Source organism: Castor canadensis, chromosome 18, assembly GCF_047511655.1.
Source record: "Castor canadensis chromosome 18, mCasCan1.hap1v2, whole genome shotgun sequence".
Classification (NCBI taxonomy): Eukaryota; Metazoa; Chordata; class Mammalia; order Rodentia; family Castoridae; genus Castor; species Castor canadensis.
In genome coordinates, this window is record NC_133403.1 from 10,329,978 (window position 1) to 10,348,868 (window position 18,891).

The 18,891-nt window shown below is 47.3% G+C and overlaps 1 protein-coding gene and 1 long non-coding RNA gene across 2 annotated transcripts in view; both read left to right on the forward strand.

Moving 5' to 3' along the window:
• Positions 1-18,891, forward strand: part of Bcr (BCR activator of RhoGEF and GTPase) — a 147,387-nt gene that overhangs the window by 23,600 nt on the left and 104,896 nt on the right. The window lies entirely within an intron of this gene.
• LOC141418792 (uncharacterized) lies at positions 1,574-18,672 on the forward strand. Its single transcript, XR_012443427.1, has 2 exons — positions 1,574-8,851; positions 18,190-18,672. It is a non-coding gene; the product is annotated as an uncharacterized lncRNA (long non-coding RNA).

An 18,891-nucleotide genomic window follows, 5' to 3' on the forward strand; every position in this document is an offset into this window, starting at 1 on the left:
ATGCTAGTGCAGACTCTACTTTGGGAAGCTTCCTGGAGCCACTGACTATGTGACACAGTTTTATGTCAGCTTCATGGTCCTTAGTCAGGAAAGAACTCACTGTCCCTTTGTTTATCATGAAACTTGCTTGTGGATTCTGCTCTGGACTGCTTGTAACTGAATCTGAGGAGCATTTTGGCTTCTCTTCTGTGCATCTGGCAGTGGGTTAGGTCTGCTCAATAGCATTGTCCAGTTAATTCTGGCTCAAAGAGTTCCTGCTTGGCTTTGATTGAAGCTCCAAGGGAGCAGAATGCCCTGGTATAAAAGGGATTTTGCAAAGGGAGAGAAACTTGCATGGCAGTGTATGGCTGCTGTCAGTTGTCAAAAGCTGCACCCAGGCAGCAGTACACTGTTGGGTTTGTCAGAACAAATGCCTCCCCCTTGCATGAACACTTGCAGCCCATGCAAATTGTCCTGTGTTGATCTTGGCCTGGAGAGGGACAGATACAGCAAGGCCATATATGGAGGGAGGGCAGCCTGGTGCAGGGTGAATGGGAGGAAAGGAAAGGAATGGACACATTTCTAGCACCCACTAGTAGTCCCCCACTGTGATGAAGTTCTATCTGTTGTTGAATCCTTGCGACTGAAAGCCAGCACTTCAGGAGTTTTAGCCATCTGGTTCACGGATTTCAGAGCTGTGACCCACTTGCTCCTTGTCTTGCTCAGTACTGCTCATCTTAGCTGCTATTATGACACTGGTCCATCACTTACAGTCCTTGGGCCTCTGAATTCCCATTTGTACATGAAGAAGCCAAACAGTAGCATCTCTAAGATTCACTTACTTTGTGATTCCAAATAAAATTAAGTCAAGTCCCTCTGTGTTGCCAGATTATTTGGAAACCCCAGTTGGCAGGTGTCTCAAACCAGTCTTTCTGCAGGACCCAGACTGTGCTTGGCTTGCTGCAAGTAGCTTGAATCTGGGAACCTGCAGTGGGCCGAGGTGTAGACTGGGCTCTGCATGCAGATTTAATAGGAACCAGATTCTTCTTTGCTGGCTGATTTGTTGTCTTCCCTCACTGCCCACTGGCCAGTCTGGAGGCTGTAACAGATGTCCAGAGACTGTGCAGGTGTTGTCTGGAGCAGTGCGTACAGAGCCTGGCCAACCAGAGGCCCAGCATCAATGGGGGGGAGAGGGCAGCATGGGGGTGTCTGCCTGGGCGGAGGTGGTAGTATCTGGGCAGGTGGCTGGCAGTGGGAGGCCTGGTAGTGCCAGCTGGTTTCTTACCAGCCCAAGCACAGCCTGGTATGGTCAGGAATGCTTGTACTGAGGCCAGGCTGAGATGAGCCAGGCTTGCATGCCTGGCTGCCCTGTTTCTACACATACTAGGTGCTTTGAAGCCATCATTTACCTTTGTTACAGATGACCTGTTCCCCAGCAGCCTTCTGGACTCGTGCATTCCCCACCTGGGCTTGGAATCCAGGCTTGCTTCCTGCAGGGGAAGCTCTGTCTGGTCTCCGTTACACTTTTCTGAGCATTCTCAGTGCCAACTGGAGGGTGGGAGTGGGGAGGTGGGGCATGGAGGGCTGTGTTGTGATTGAGCTGGCCAGACCTAGGGTTGGGCTGGTTAGTCTGGAGAGCCCAAGGACAGGAAAGAGACAGTTGAACGTCTGTACTCCTGTGGGGATATGGATGCCTCAGTGGAAATCTGTGTTTTCCTTTAGAATGTTCTGTTTGACTGCCAGGGACACCTCCCCTACCCAGTACTCCTGTTCCCTGTAATGGTCTCTCTCTGGAGGTCTTATGGAACACTTGGGTTTGCATTGTGGGCTTTTTTTTTTTTTTTTTTTTGCAGTACTGGGGTTTGAACTCAGGACCCCATCTTGAGCCACTCCACCAACCCTTTTTCGTGATGGGTATTTTCAAGATAGGGCCTCACAAACTGTTTCCCCAGGCTGGCTTCAAACCTCGATCTCTGCTTCCTGAGTAGTTAGGATTACAGGCATAAGCCACCAGTGCCAGCTTTTTTAATTTTTAATTTTTGCATTAGCATACATTTACGAGGGAATTGTGTTAATTCATAGATGCGTACAGTTTACTTGGCTTTGTGCTTTGTAACATGATGCTTTGAGATCTGAGGTCTGCTCTACTCGTGCAAGGAAGTAGGTAGTCACAGCCTGCCACTCTGATGCTCAGATAGCTGGAGCTTAGCAAAGGCAAGATGCTTCCACAGCAGGGCCTTGAACTTGTTCTGGAAGTAGTGTTTGACTCTGCTCTTTGCAGCATTGGGATCAGGTAACCCCTTCTTAAGAAGCCTGAAAGTAACTAATTTAGTCTTTGTTGCTAAGAGGCAAAATTGAGAGTACTGTGCAGGTGCTTATGTAACCATTTAAAATGTAATCATTTCAAATTGTAAAAACCATTTTTAGATCCTGGGTAGCACAAAAACAGGTGGTTATTGGCTGGATTTGGCCTGTGGGTTGGAGTTTTCCAACCTCTGTTCCGTAGTGAGCTGCTTCCTAATTTCTGGGGATTATGAAGTAGATGATGAAGCCATCATCTACACAGCTGGGTGTCTCCCATCTGTGTTCAGGAGCCTTTGTGAGCGTCTCTCATGGAACCTGAGAGGCAGGGTTGATTTCCTGTTCTCACAAGGACTCTTCTCTCAACGAAGTGGCTGGAGGTGATAAAGATGGGGTGGGAGATGGTAAAACTGGGGTGGTTTCCACCTCCCTTTTCTCCCCTGTTCTCTGCTGCTTCCTTGTGCCAAATACCCATCCCCTGAAAGAAAGTTTGCCATGAGTTAATAATCATTAAAGCTGAATGATGAGGCACATGGGCATTCCTGGTGATTGTGCTTTGTACTTTTATATTGGTTTGAAATTGTAAAAAGTTATTAAAATAGTCACTTATTGATCAAAAGTGTGAAAAAAAAAAAAAACCTTCCACATTGAGAAAACAGGAGTGGTAGAATTCTGAGTCTTGTCTCAAGCCCCAAGATGAGTAAACTATGGTGCTTCTGCTTTCTATCAATAGATGTCCACGAGGCAGCAGTGGACATGCCTGAGCCATTTTATCTATTATTCATCCACCCAGTCATCCAGTCATCCGTCTTCGTTCATCTGTTATCCAGCCATCCATTCATCATCCATCACTGTGCAATCCTCCAGTCATCTGTCCATCATCCAGCCAGCCAGCCAGCCATTTGTCATTAATTCATCTATCCATCTATTATTTAACCACCCTTTTGAAGTTTATTTAGCACCCACTGTGGTCCAAGCCCAATGCTTAGGCTTTGTGTCCATTCTTTACCTCAAGGAACCCATAGACATTTAACACCTGATAAAGGGGTATTGTGATGGAGATCAGTCCCAAGCAGGCATTGAGAGGGTACTAACTGTTGGGTACTTTGAGGTAGACATGGAGGGAGTGATCCATTAGTTGGGGCTTGAATTGAACCCAAATGAAAAGGAAGTATGTTAGGCCATTGTGGGGGAGGGAGAGGAGAGACTTTATGTGTAGAGACAGGCACAGGAATAGAGGGGTAGAACAGCTTGACCTTCTCCAGAGGTCTGTGAGGCTTGGGATGGCTGGAACATGGCACTGGAGCAAGAGACTGGATGGCAAAGAGTCTAGTGTGCCCCTTGTGGGCCAGAGAAGGCTTCTGAATGGAAAAGGGGGTGAGTGTGGATATGACAGCCTGCCCTGGCTGCCACAGGCCCTGTTCAGTGCCCCACTGTGCCCATGACCTTGGTGCTTCCCTGTCTTCTCTGGGTGAGGCAGGTGTGCCTACTTGTACTCACCTCTGCTTTGGCTCCTTGACTCCCTGTCTCTTGTTGATTAGCACCAGTCCAGACAGCACAGTATTTTGCATCTGTGTGCAAAACAAGACATGCGGGAGCCTCAGTGTTTGTAGAACTTCATGCTTCAGTTGGTACCTTGCAGGGCTTGTTGGGGTTAGCTGTCCAGAAACCTCTGAAAGATCCCACAGTGTTTATGAGAAACTAGGGCTGGAACCTACTGGCTAGAAATGCAGAGAGAAGCAACCCTTGCTTCCTGGGCATCTTGTCCTCCCACAGCTGTGCCGTGTATGCATGGGTTGAGGTTGTGTCTGAAGTCAGTTGAAGGCTGCAGCCAGGACTTTGCTGTCAATCTTGCCAGCACACATGGTGGACTATGAGAGAAAGTCACTGGTGTTTTGTGTTTGCATATAGTAAAATACTTAACATGCAATTTCACTTTTTTTTCTTTTTGCAGTGTTGGTGATTGAATCCTAGGCCTGCACGCTACCATTGAGCTACACTCACGTCCACCTTTTCAACTATTTTAAAATACAGGTTCTCCTCAGCTTACAATAGAGTTACGTCTTGATAAACCTTTGATAAGCTGAAAATATCCTAAGTCAAAAATGCATTTAATCTTCTGGCCTACCAAATGTCATAACTTAGCCTAGCCTGGCTTAAATGTGCTCAGAACTTACATTAGCCTGTAGCTGGGCAAAATCATTTAACACACTTTTACAGTAAAGTAAGGAATATCTCATGTAATTTTTTTGTATATTGTACTGAAAGTGGAAAACAGTGGTTATAACTATGCTTTCACACCATCATAAAGTCAGATTGGAAATCAAAGCATATACATTGGGTTCACCTGTGTATAACTCACCAGCATTAAGTACTTAACCTATTGCACAGCCATTAGCACTAGCCATCTCCAGAACCCTTTTATCTCGCAAAACTGGAATGTGGTCCCATTAAACTCGGCCCTATTGCCCCTTTCCTCAGCTCCTGGTAACCACCATTCTACTTTGTTTCTCTGAGGATTTGGAGACTGCAGGTATCTCATAACCTCATATAGGTGTAATCATTCAGTACAGTATTTGCCTTTTTGTGCCTGCCTTATTTCACTTAGCATAATGTCCTCAAAGTTTATCCATGTTTATAGCCTGTATCAGAATTTCTTTCCTTTTTAAGGCTAAATAACATTCCATTGTATGTGTGCACACCACATACAGATGCCCATGCATCTGCAGATGGACTGTTGGGTTGCCTCTGTCTTTGGCTATTGGAAATGATACTCTCAAGAACACGGGTCTACAAAAGTCTATTACTCTTACTTCCTGAGGATTGAATCTGGGGTCTCATGCATGCTCGGCATATGCCATACCACTAAGTTACATGTCAAACCTTCCCTACCTTCAGTTATTTGTTTTTCTTTTTCTTTCTTTTTTCTCTTTTTTTTTTCCAGTATTGGGGTTTGAACTCAAGGCCTACACCTTGAGCCACTGCACCAGCTGTTTTTTGTGATGGGTTTTTCGAGATAGGGTCTCCAGGAACTATTTGCCCAGGGCTGGCTTGGAATCACAGTCCTCCTGATCTCTGCGTCCTGAGTAGCTAGGATTACAGGCGTGAGCCACTGACGCCCAGCAGCCTTTTTTTTTTTTTTGGTGGTACTGAGGTTTGAACTTGGTCCTGTGCTTGCTAGGCAGGCTCTCTACCACTTGAGCCACTCTGCCAGTCCTGTTTTGTGTTGAGTATTTTAAAAATAGGGTCTCACAAACTATTTACCTAGGCTGGCTTCGAACTTCAGTACTCCTGATCTCTGCCTCCTGAATAGCTAGGATTGCAGGTACGAATCACCAGCGTCAATTATACGAATTTTTGTCTGTTAGGAAAAAGAAAGTTGGGATTCAGTTTTAAAAATGCATGTCTAGTAAATTATCAGTTCTTTAAAAAAAAATACCAAAGATTTGTATAGTATTTGAAGTTTTTGTGTGTGTGTACACATGCGTACACATGTGTGCATGTGTGCATAGAGCTGTAATTTCCAAGCAGTAAAAGTCTCTTTTTGGTGTTCTGTTCTTCTAGGCATGACAGAGTTGTGTAAACTCCATTATAATCACTCCAAAAACCTTTCATCACACAGAAACTTCATCAGTTACGACCCTTGTAGGCATTTCTACCACCTACAACCCATGGCAGCCACTCATGTGCTTTCTTTCCATATGGTTTTGCCTTTTTTCCAAACATTGTATCAATGGAGTCCTGCAGTGTGCAGCCTTTTGGGTCTGGCTTCTTTCACTTAGATAATGCACTTGACATTCATCCAAGTTGTTGCATGAATTGATAGCTTGTTCCTTTTTATTACTGAGGTGCATTCCTTCCTGTGAATGGGTCAATACTGTCCTTCCTGTTCCTTTCTGTTCTGTCTTAACAGCTTTCTTGAAATACAATTTACATACCATGGAGTTCACCCTTGCAAAGCATACCAGTGGGGTTTTTTTGTATAGTTGCAGAGTTATGCAACCACAGCACTGTCTAGTTCAAGGACATGTCATCACTCCCAAGGGAACCCCTTTACCCTTTAGTCTCTCCCATTCCTTTCTCTCCTTAGTCCTGGCAGCTGCAAAGTCTACTTTCTGTCTCTATATTGTTGCCTTTTCTGGACATGTCATACAAATGTCATCACGTTGCACACAGTTTTGGGTAGATACTGTCCTTTGCTTAGGGTTTCTTGTGGAAGTCCTATCCTGTACTTTATCTCTGGGGTGGAAGATGAGGTTGAGGTTGAGAGGCTGCTCTTGCTTAGTTTATGCCCAGATTGTCCTTGAGCGTGGGCCCTTCCCTCCAGGTTTGGAGCTGCTCTCCTCAGAGTGCCAGGGGAAAAAACCCTTCTTTCTTCCAGCTCTCTCCTCTGCCACCAAATGAGGGTCTTGCCTGTCATGCCCTCAGCCTCCCCCAAGTATCTAGATCCCAGAGGTGGCATGTGAATGGAAGGACACCTGCGACAGGGGCTTCTTTTCTTCTGGTTGGTGAGTTTCCCTTTGTTATCCTTGTTGCCCAAAAGGCCAGACCCTAGAAGGGGGATAGAGGGAGAATAGGAGCTATTATGGCACATGATCAATCTTGAATCTGAACTGTGGTACAGTTGGCTATGATTAGGATTGGCAAATAATGGGCTCTATATAGGAGGACCCTCCCCCACGAAGGGTCACAGAGGATCCTTTCACTGTCCAAAGTCCTTACACCTGAAATTGCTTCTCAGTCTCCCCAGGAACTGCTACTGCATTTGGAGTCTATCCATCTTAATGGGGAATGCCTATTGCCTGTGACCCCAGGGCTGTAGCAGGGAATATACTCACTGGCTTCCAGAAGTTTGGTAGAGCTCTTGCTGTGTGGATACAGAAAACCCATGGGCCTGCTTGGGCTCTGGGGCCTGGACCACAGAGCTGCCTCTGTTGCATAGCCACCAGTCTTTCCACTAGAAGCACAGTTCTTATTCTAGGAATTTAGGGAAGTATTCCCAGAACTTCTGTAGGTTTCATCTGCATGTCAGTTTTGTTCCTTATCTCCCCATACACTGAACCTCCATGGACTGCCCACTTTCATTCTTATAGAGAAAGTGTTTATGACTCTGTGCTGTGGTTTGTTTCCTCATTGAAGAGGAAAATTGATGCAACTGCTCTCTGGTCAAGAAGTGTGGCATCTACAAGCTGCATGCCCTGTTTCAAATATTACCTTGATCACAATGTGTATTATTTGGTCATAAATCTGTGCCTTGTCTGCAGAGAACTTGGAGGTGTGAGGGATAACCAGCTTTACCTCTGTTGCTGGGAGGGTGCTAACTTCCAAAGGGATGTGACTGCCATCATTTTAATTTAGGTAGCTTTCAGGCTCCCTGTGGAATGCTACTCCTGAAGGGGGCACAGAAACCTCCTTTATCTGGTTTAGTTTAACCCATGGACCCATCTGCCTGGCCATCTTCTTGCTTGGCTGAGTCTCCTCTGGGCAGCTGTCATGGAGAGGATGGGCAGACTCCTGCAGCCTGCCAAGCATCCTGCAGCTTCTGTGGACACTCAAAACCCCAGACTTGACGATCCTCAGGGGGAATATCCAGGACTCAGCCCGCTAGGGTGGGTGATGGCCAGGCAGTCGGATGGCAGTGTCACTGACTCATTCTCAAGCTGCAGGGGGTCCTAAGTAGGGCAGGAGGCAGGAGCTGGGCCAAAAGGCATGGAGAGCCCCTCCCTTGAGGGACAGTCGGGCACAAAGGCTAAGGTCTCCATACTCTAAGGGACATAGAGCCAGGTCCTTGCCTGGGCACTGTGTGCTTTTCCTCTGATACTCTCTTTAATGTAACATGTGCCTTTAGCATATGTGCTATTAAGAAGGAAGGCAGCACTTCCAGTTGTATCATTGTAAGAGGCAGAGGTGTCAGATCCTGCTTTAAATTATGTTGAAATTGGGGGGAAATGTGTGTCTGAGTATAGATAAAAAACAGTAAGTTTCCTCATCTGTGAAATAGAAATCCAAGGAGTCATCTACTCCAGGACGTGCTGTGAAGATTAAATGAGATGATGCGTGCAAAAAAAAAAAAAGCACTTAGCTGGGCTGCTGGCATGCCCCGAGTACTTAATAACACTTGTTATTTTCATTTTATTGTTGTTATCGTAGCTGCTGTTATGACAGATAGCAGGAGAGGATGTTGGCTGCTTCATCAGCTGGCTGGGTGTTTTGAGTTGTTTTTTTTTTTTTAAAGGGGCCAGAGTAGAAGATTAGAGGCCACCTTTTTCCATTAGAGTTGGAAAAGCCCAGAGCACTGTGCCAACAGTGACTCTTGGTTTTTTCAGACAGTTAGAGGGACAGAATCCTTCTTCTCAAATGATGTTATAGAAGGCCCCTTAGTACAGGAAACAGGTGAAAGAGAAGACACAAGCATCAAGGCCTGGTCCAGCTCTACCTCCCCACCCCATCCCAGCTCCAAGGCCCTGATGTGACAGCTGCTGTTGCTCTTCCTGCTCCTGACACAGGATCTGCCTTCAACGCCTGTGCCACAAAGACTCGCACATCCTTCCAGCTGTCTCTTTTTGCTTAGGTCAGTTCTCTCTATACTCTCCCAGGGTAGTGTCTGGGCAGCTGAGGGGATGCTTTTTGTGGGATCCACCCTGTTCACCATGTGCCTTTTGGTGAAGTTAGCTGAGCAGGGAACCTGGCACAACTTCCTTCTTGGAGCACAGAGTTGGTTCTGAAAACAACCAGCAATATTTGGCAGATGGGAGGGGGAGGCAGGGGGGAGAGGAGACTTGATGCTTGGAGCCCGTTTGTGTTGTCCATGCCTACACTGGGAAAGTATTTAGATGAGGCGGGACTCTGGACCTGTCACAGCTTTTGATCCTTTTCTTTTTAAATTTTAATGGCATCATATATCGTAAGAAATTTACCACTTGAACCATTTTTAAATATACAGTTCAGTGGCATGAAGTTACTGTCAGCCAGCATCACCATCTATCTCCAAACCTTTGCTATCATTTCATACTGAAACTCTATGCTCACTGATCCCCAAAAAACAACAACTCCTCATTTCCTCCTTCCCCAGCCCTGGTAACTGTTAGTCTACCTTACATTTCTGTGACTTGATTACTCTGGGTCCCTCCAATGAGTGGAACCATACAGTATTTGTACTTTTGTGTCTAGCTTTTTTCACTTACAGTGTAATGTCCTCAAAGGTTTATCCATGTTGTGTGTGTCATATTTCTTTTCTTTTAAAAGCTGAATAATACTTCATTGTATATACTACATATGTATATATATGTATATATATATGCCACATTTGACAATTGGGTTGCCTCCACCTTTGGCTATTATGAAGAATGCTTCCCAGAACAGAAGAGACATGCTTTTACTTGTGGCCCCTGGCAAACAGGTCCCTTTTGCATGAGTGCCACTTGCCTTATTGGTTGGAGAGGGGAACCATACTCTTGTATTAACTGTTGTGAGCACAGCTTTCTGGAATGTAGCAGCAGGTTACTGATAAAGAGGGCGAGAGTTCTGGGAAAGGAGGGTTTCTGGCTGCAAGTTCCATCTCTGTTTTCTGCCGTCTTCTCTGCCAGGGTCAGCTGGCCTGAGTCAGCTGTTCCTGGCAAGTGGTGCACTTCAGATGAGGTTTGGGGGGATGAGGAGGTAGTTCTGTGTGATTTGATCTGCTGGTGGGGCGGTACAAATCTAGGGGCTGGCTGTCCTTGGGTCAGCCAATGATGAAATCAGAGTGGAAGTAGGATAGGGACCCCACTTGCCTCAGGTCTGGGGTCATCCTCCATGGAGTAGCATACAGTGGCAGGCCTCAGCCCTGGGGTGGAACAGTGGTACTGAACCCACTCGGCAGAATCGGGAATTAAGGTTCAAATCTGGCCTTTCAGAGAGTAGGCACATATAGAGGGGATATGGGACCAGGTACTTAAGGGAGATGGTGACCGAGACTGTAGGAATTTCACCTTGCCCGAAAACCTGGGTCATTTTCTAGGATAAATATGTTCCCTTGAATTTTACCATGTTTAGGAAATCTGGCAGAACTGATAATTACGAAGTCCAAATGTCTTGAATGTAACTTTCTGTTTCCCTGTGTGTTTGAGAGGAAGCTGTGGGTGTGTTATATGGATAGGTTCACCAAGTTCTTTCTTCTTTAGGGCCAAGTGGCCTTTTTAAGTGTCAGCAACACTGTTTTGAGTTTGTGTGGGGCCCAGCTCCAGAACACCATGCCTGTGATTCTGTAAAAATGAATTTACTCACAACCCCCTTTTTCTGGCTTTCTCTTTGAATTCTGTGCCTATATTGTTCAAGAGTCATTATCATGTTTATAACTTCAGACCCAATCATTCCACCCTAGAATATTTTCCTAAGGAAATATGACTTTTTCCCCCCTTCCTTTTTGGTACTATTATGTGAAACTACTCATTGTATTCATAACAGTGGAAAACTGGAACCAAACTAAATGTCTTAGCTTGCTCATTGTCAGTAATAATGACGAAAATTATGCAGCAACATGGAACATGCTTCTAAGTGGAAAAAGATATAGAGTTACATTAGGATTTGTACCTGTTGCCTCTTGCTGTATAACAATTCTAAAATTGAGAGGCTTAAAACAACACAAAATAATTTCTTGTAAGTCTGTGGGTTAGTGGGTGGTTCTTATGTGACTGTCACATGGGCTTACTCACATGGCTGCATTCAGCTTGGGAATCAGGTGAAGCTGGGGTCTGATGTGACCTAACCTGTATGGCTATGGCCTTGCTTGTGATGTTAAAAGGTGGGACATCTTTCTCTTTGTGTCAGTCATTGTGGGTCTAGCCTGAGCTTCTTCACATGGAAGCTGAGTTCCAATAGGGAAGGTAGGAACTGCAAGGTCTCTTGAAGTTTGGGTTATGGAACTCATACACTGTAACTTCTGCCAAAATCTGTTGGTCACAGTGGAGGACCCCAAGTCCAGCCCAGATACAAGGAGGTGGAGAACATGACTTCACCTCTGGATGGGAGGATCAGCAATACCACATTGACACAGGGCAGGGACATAAGCAGGTGTGAGTCCTAGATGCCCAGGTCATAGCTCACCGTGGGGCTTTAGTTATCGTCACAAAACAAGAAAAGGATTGTAGAAAAATGTACAATTGTAGACTGTTGTTCAAGGTGTTGAGGTTGTGATGATTTCTTTGCATTCTTGGTATTGATATGTTTATATAGTAGATTTAAAATTAAAATTCTTGGCTGGGGGTGTAGCTCAGTGGTAAAGCATGTGTTTGACACACTCTATGCCCTGAGTTCAATCCCCAGCACCACAAAAACAATAAAGCCTGATGGTGCAGGTCTGTAATCCCAGCACTTCCGAAGTAGAGGCAGGAAGATCCTGAGTTCTAGGCCAGCCTGAGCTACATAGTAAGACCCTATCTCAAAAAAAGAAAAAAGAAACAAACAAAACCCCCAGAAACAAATAAAGGTTCTTTTTATGCTATCTACTGGACATCTTGCTCAGGAGTGATGGGGTAAAGGTGGAGGGGACTGATGGGGAAGTCCCATAGACTTATAAACTTATCTGGTGCAGGATCTCTGTAGTCTGAGCTTTGGGCAGGTATCTAGCGGTAGTGGCCAGCACCGTGGGACAGCCTTCCTGCCCTATGGCTCTGCTGATCCCTCATTACAGCTCTGCTGCTGTCGTCTTGCTGCCCTTGATGTGGGGTGCATATGTGGATAGGTCTTGGGTACAACATGAGGTGGCCCAGGCCAAAGCTGTGTTGTTTGGCCTCTTTGGCATGGGCCCTAGTCAGTACAATTTGACCATCCTTATGTAGCATAAGGGGTTATCTTAGGAACACTGGTGTGCAAAGACAGGGTTGTCTGGTTGGTTTGTGTTTGAGGGTGATATAGGAGGCAAGAGCAAGTTGTATTTGTTCCCCAGCATCCTCTCTAGGTCATTTGTGTTCTGGGAAATGGCACACTACCTGCATGTGGGATGGTGTCTAGAGGTGGAGGAAGGTTATCCCCATGCAGGGTAGGGCTCCTGGACAGTGCAGGTGGGCAGTGAGTTCAAGGGATGGCTGTCTCCTTGCACAGGAGAGGCCTTATTACCTTGATCCTGATTGAGGGAAAGCTGGGGCACGGGAACCTACATCTACCTTGTGGAAAAAAGGCAGGTCCTGCAGAGAACGGATATGAATACACCCTAAACAAACAGGCCCCACTCCAGGGAAACCACAGTGTGAAATCTGTCTCCTCTGCTGTCAGCAGCCCTTTCCATCACATAGAGTCTTGTCCCTCGGCATTTCTGCCCCACTCACCCTCTTCATCCTGTTCTCCCAAGCTCTTGGGGACCCTGCTGGTTAGTCCCTGCCAGTGCTCTGGTTCCCAGGCAGGCTGTGGGTAGTGGGAGCTCTCAGAGCTAAGTGAGTGTTCAGGTCCAGCTTCGCCACTGGTTAGCTTCTCTGACCATCCACTCCCACCCTCAGGGTCCATGGGAAGATTCCACAAGGTGACTTGGAACATTCCCTAGTGCCCACAACTTAGCCACTGAGTTCCCTTCTTGACCCACTGGGTCTGCCCTTTCTCCCTGATAGCTGCAGAACTCTTGGTTAGACAGCACTAGAGGGGACCCCCAGTATATCAGGCAGGTAAAACTGGTTGAAGCCCCCATCCCCTCCACCATACAGCATGGGAGCCACCTTGGGGTCAGAAAGCTGGGAGACCACCACTACAGGCCCTCCTGGTCTGAGGCTGACAGTGAGGAGGAGTCTGGTCTGCTTACTGGCACAGTGCACAGGTGGGGCCAGGTGACTGCTCATCAGCCTGTGACTGGTCTAGGGACTGGCCTCAACCTAGGGAAGCTGGGAATGAGCCCAACAGTGTACTGATATCTAATCACCACTGGTGCCTCAGTGACTGGACAGGTGTGGTAGACCTTGGTCTATGTAGTGAGTACCCTTCCCCTAGCTCAGGGCAGCCTGGCTCTCCTGTATTTTGCTGCTGGGGTGGTGAGGGAGGAAGCAAGGGGGACCTCCCTTGTAGAGTGAGCCAATTCCAAGGGTGAGTAGCTGTCAGCAGTGAGAATGAATCGCCTGTTTACTTGTTTCATTAAGAGGCCCCTTGCCCGTGGGAGAGGTTGCAGCCTGGTCCTGCATAGGGAGGAAGTGATGTTTACAGAGTGGCCAGCTGGTGCAGGGTGAGGAGGTAGCTGATCCCTCATTATGGAGCAGGGAGGGCCTGTGGCGTGCCAGCCTGTTCCTGCCATGCCACTGCTCTAATAGTCCTGATGATGGATGGATGGATGGTTGGACCTAGGGCCAGGCTGGCTGAGCAGTGAAAACAGGAAACTTAATCTTTTAAAAATAATCCATGGATGGGGGGAGAAAGTGAAGCAAAGCCTTTAAGCCAACAGATGACTCTCGTGGGGTGGGTCTTCCAGTGTGGCTAATGCTTCTCATAGCTGAAAAGTCCAGTGAGTGGGCAGAAAGCTGAGCATCCCAACTGCAAATGCTTGAAAGGGTTGTAGGCATTTTGAAGGTCTGTCATTGATATATTATGTTTTTTGTGAAGCCTCTCCTGTCCTAGAAATGTCCTTGAGAGGAGTCTGGATGCTGGTCTGACCTCCTCACCTTGACCATGATCCTAACCTGCCCTTGGCTTCTGCCCAGGACAACCATTGTGTGTGTGAGGCTCTTCACAGAACTTGATTGTATTTGCCTTTTCAGAAACCTTCCAGCTACCTTTGTTTGGGCTGTTCAGGATTACATATCTCAAGCAGGCAGGTATTCATGTAGTATATGCTCTGCTTTCCTACTCTTCTGTGTGGCAGAATAACTCCTTTCTCTGCTAGAGCTAAGTTTTTTGCCCTCCATGTACCTCTTGCAACCTACCTCTTTGTCTAGAATGTCAGCCCCATTTCTCTTCCTACTCAGATCCACCTGGCCTTCAGTGTTCAGCTCTTATGCTACTTTCCTTATGCACCTCCAGTGTCCCACCCATGTCTTTCTCTCTCCCTGACTTAACATGCAACCTGTCTCTCACCTCTCTTGCCCCTCATTCACTGTCTGGCTCCCTTTGGTACCCAGTGTACATCACCTCCTCTCCTGTTATCTTAGCCTCTGGAGGACACAGCCTCTAGAGTATGTCGCTGACCTGGGTAGCCTCACAGAGAGGAGCAGCTCTTCTGCTGCCTGCTCTTTGAATCTTATCTGGGCACACGGCAGATACCCCCAGGTTCCCACTGTGACCTCCACTCTCATAAGTGTGTGCAGCACCTTATCCCTCACCTTGGGGCTAGGAGATCTCCCTCCTTCTATTGATTTGCCTCTGAAAGGAGAAGGTTTATACTGGGGTTCCACCTACAGTCCACAGGGTTTTGTCTCTGCTGTAACAACAGCCATGTGTCAGATTCTGGGAAGAGTTTGCAAGGGGGAAATGACCTCCCTTGGGGAAGCCAGGTCTAAGTAGTGGCATATGCCAGCTCCAGCTGCCACTCTGTCTGGGTCATTTTGGCTCAGTGGCTGTAGCCATTTCTAGATCATGCGCAGATAGGAAATTCTGGGAACACAGGGATCCCTGAGCCCAGTCCTGCTAGGCTGGGTCTGCTAGGGGGGCCTGAGAAGTGCCATTCCTTCTCTGCCCACAGAAAGCTCAGCTCTCCTCTTCTCCCTGGGTACTTGTGTGTAATCCATGCCCTTCCTAGCCAGCCTCCGGATAGCATGAATATCATCCATGGGTATTGATGTCAGCGGTGCTGGGTCTTAGATGCCCCTGACCAGAGAAAAATTCTGTCCAGGACTGAATGTTCCTGTCTGTAAGGTAAGGTGGTAACTTCCACCTCACTGCTCCCTGGAATTGTGAGCAGCAGAAGAGAGCAGCCAGTTTTCCCTGTGTGCTTCCTGGGAGATTTACTCATGCTGTGGGTCTGCAGCTTTTGGAAAGGTATTAGATTGCCTTCTTTTTATCAGTCTCTGGGAATCTTGAGGGGAGGGGAGGGGGATGTTCTCACATGGCAGTCTCTTGGCATCTTTGAAGCCTGTCTGTCAGAACCCACTCCATTTGACAGTAGGGAAGGAGCTGCAGAGCGATGGCTTCCTTGGGTTGAGTGTCTCAGCCTGATGGACTTACCTTGTGCTTCCAGCTTTCATGACATCAAATTAGAATTGCTTGGGGTGCAGTGTTTCTTTCTTCGCAGCACACAGTAATTCGTATCCATAATTTGCTCCCTCTTTGTAAATTGAAGAATGGCAGCACCAATGGATAATTAATTACCCACTTGTGACACAGATTGAGAGTCCAGGCTTCTGAGGCTCAAGTTGGAGGGCAAGGCTCTGCAGGGAGAGTGGAAACACCTTTGCTCTCTAGGGACCTGAGGATGTCCCAGTGTCCCCAGAGGGTTCTCTGCCCTGCCTGGGCCTCCAGCTGTTTCTCTTGCCTTCACTCCATTTCATATCAGTAGCAGTGTAATGGTCCTTCTCCTATTTTCCCATTTGCCTCCCCCAGAATTGGACTTGGTGGGTGGGAGATGTCTTCACAGGAGGAGCATTGGATGATGGGTTCAGAGCAAGAAACCTTGGGGGTTCTGTAGGAGCTCAGAGGAAGAGGAGCAGAAATCCCCTTTCCTGGATGACAATGCCCATGTTGCTAGAGTTTCGTAGAGAAAGCTCCCACCTCCCATTGAGTCTTGATGGTAGTGGCTGTGGTAAGGTTGGGGTGGCTCACCTCTAGGGTAAAAGAAAACCTTTATTTCTCAGGACTCAGACCAGATCCTCAATTAGTAGCAAAAGTAATTTTTGTTTTCCTTGTTGGCATCCCTAGGATTTCTTTCGTCCTGTTCTTTATTGGCAGCTTTCAGGGGGGTGAGATCACTCTTGTTATGAAAAGTGACCGTCTTCCACCCATTCTTGGCCTCCCTCTAGAGCAGACCTGTGGTTATGGGTGCTTTGTTCACTTCTGCATCCCCAGAGCCTAGAATAATACTGGCCACGTAGTTAGTTAATGCTCAGTGTTTGTGAGTGAATGGATGACAGACCTGCCTGCTCCATCTTATACCCCAGCAAGGTACTGAAAGGCCTAGAAAGGAGCCTGATAGAGTGGTTGAGTGTCAGCCTAAATAGGGAAATAGAATACAAGTATGTAAAAGTTAAAATAAGAAAGTGAAAGTTCATAATATATTGATGGAAAGGATTGTTATGATTGTCAAATTGCACAAGTGCTAAGTGCTACGAAAGGTCAGAGCAGGGGAAATTGTTCCAGGGTTGAGAGAAGGGGATGTAGATTTTATGGAGAAGGCTAAGGATGAGCAGGATTTAGTGAAATGCAGCAGGCATAAATATACATGGCATGGGAAGGACAGGGTGGCACGAGGCTCAGTGGATTTGGTATGTGTGACCAGTGGCGTGCCTTCGAACAGACCAGAAAGGCCCAAACCAGATTGTCTGGACCTGTAACACTGGTATACCAGGCAAGTCCTTGGGTCAGAATTCTTGTCCCTACCTCTCTGATCTGTCTAGGTTTGCTCACAGTTTTGGAGCTGGGAAAGGCTAAGATCAAGGTGCCCACAGATTCTGTGTCTGGTGAAGGAACTCTGCTTCATAGATGACACCTTCTTACTCTGTCCTTATCTTGCAGAAGGGACAAAGAAGCTCCTTTGGGCCTCTTTTATAAGGGAACTAATCACCTCCCAGTAGTCCTACATCTTAGCATTATCATACTGGGGATTTATAGATTTCAACATACAAATTTGGGAAAGGGAATCCATAACACCAGGGGTGATACCAGTGTGGTCACCTAGCAGGTGACAAGAGGTGTGAACATGACCTTTTGTATCTACATGTATGCATGTCTCTTTAGAGTGTACACACGTGTGTGTGTGTGTGTGTGTGTGTGTGTGTGTGTGTGTGTGCCTGTATCTGTATCTTGGGGAAGACAGGCAGGAATTCCAAGGCCCAGCTGTGAGCTGTCCCCCATATTCTTAGCATCTCTAAGGTGGGGATGCTGACTTCTTCCCATAAGATGAAATTAATAACATGCAAAGTCCTACACATGCAGCAGCTCCCACCTCCTCCCCTTCCTCTGACTGGCTGGGCGGAGGTTATCTGGAGGACAACTCAGTGAAGACAGCGGAGGCCAAGTGGCAGGATCTGCCACCCCCTTGGCTCTAGCTGCTTTTGGGGAGGAGGGCAGACAAGTTGCCATACTCCCAGAGCATGGTGTGATTGTGGATTTGTCTCTAGGCAAGTGGCTTTCACTGTCTTCCCCTCCCCTACCCACATAGAGGTAGCCAGGGGCTCTGATGCCTTTACTTTTTCCCTCTCCTTTCCTTTCCCCTAGTGAGCCCCCTACCTGCCCCTTGGGGCCACCTCTTCCTGCTTTTCCGATGGACAGACGCCCTGGCTCCTCACACAGGAAGAACCAGGGGCAGCCTTATCTGGGCTGCTGCCCTTTATCTCTTCTTCCCACATGGCCTGCAGGAAGCTGTTGCTGAAGTAGTACATGCAGGGACTGACTCCACAAAGGGCAGGCAGGCTTGGATGAGGCCTGGGACTGGTTCAACAACCACTCTTACTTACTGTCCTGCACCTCCTCTGTGGTTTCCAGGGCTCTTGTCCCTGGGGGCTGCCCTAGAGTTAGCATTTTGAGCTGTCATTTATTTTTGACTTAAATATTTTTAGAGCTTGGGACTGGAGATGTAGCTCAGTGGTAGAACACATGCTTAGTATGTGCAAGGTCCTGAGTTCCATCCCCAGCACTGGGAAAAAACAAAATAAAACAACAACAAGAAAATACCCAACAACTCTTCTTAGAGCTTTTTATAAACTGTGACAAGACTAGGAAAGTGGCTGCTCCCTGTAATGTGCAGTGCTGGGCAGTTCCATAGGGTGGACCATGTTTCTTCTCAATCTTGACTTTAATCTCTGCCTCTAGGAGGATTACATGGTCCACATGGCTGGAAATGAGACCCTTCCCTCTGACCCACTTGCTGTTATACCACCAGGCTGCTGGAGACCCTGGCTCTGCACTCATCAGAGGAGAGAGGAGTCTCTTCAAAACCTGGCAAAGCAGCTTTCAACAAGCCCAGAGCTTCTGGGGGCTGGAGCTGAAGGTTTTCATAGACATCTCTGGTCTTCCTGGCCACAGTGCCAAACCCTTGGAGAAAGACCCAGCATCAGGGGCAATTGCCCAAGCAGGAGAAGGCCAAGCCTGCCTGCAACAGAACTGATATGAGTTCCCCTCTGAGACCTACGCACTTTGTTTAATGAAAGAAACAGCTGAGTGTTTGAGGCAGGAGACTCAAATTCACTTGTCCCATCTATTGTGCTTTTCTATGTCCTGGTTCCCCTCCTCCATGTAAATATAAGTGAATACTCCACCTCAAGGAGCCTGGACTAAATACATCATCTGAACCCAGGGTAGCATGCATTGTGATTATTTTGGAACTTCCTCTCTGTCTCTGAGATCACTCACTGTGTGGACTCCACCCTGCTTTTCAGACCCCACCCAAGGCAGGGTGGCCAGGCCAGGTGGAAGGCGTGGGCTCTGCCAAATCCAGGATTACCAGCTGGAGACTGGACTGTGCAAAGGCCCCCTCCAGGCTCTCCACCTGGGGACTTGAAGGATGTGGACTGA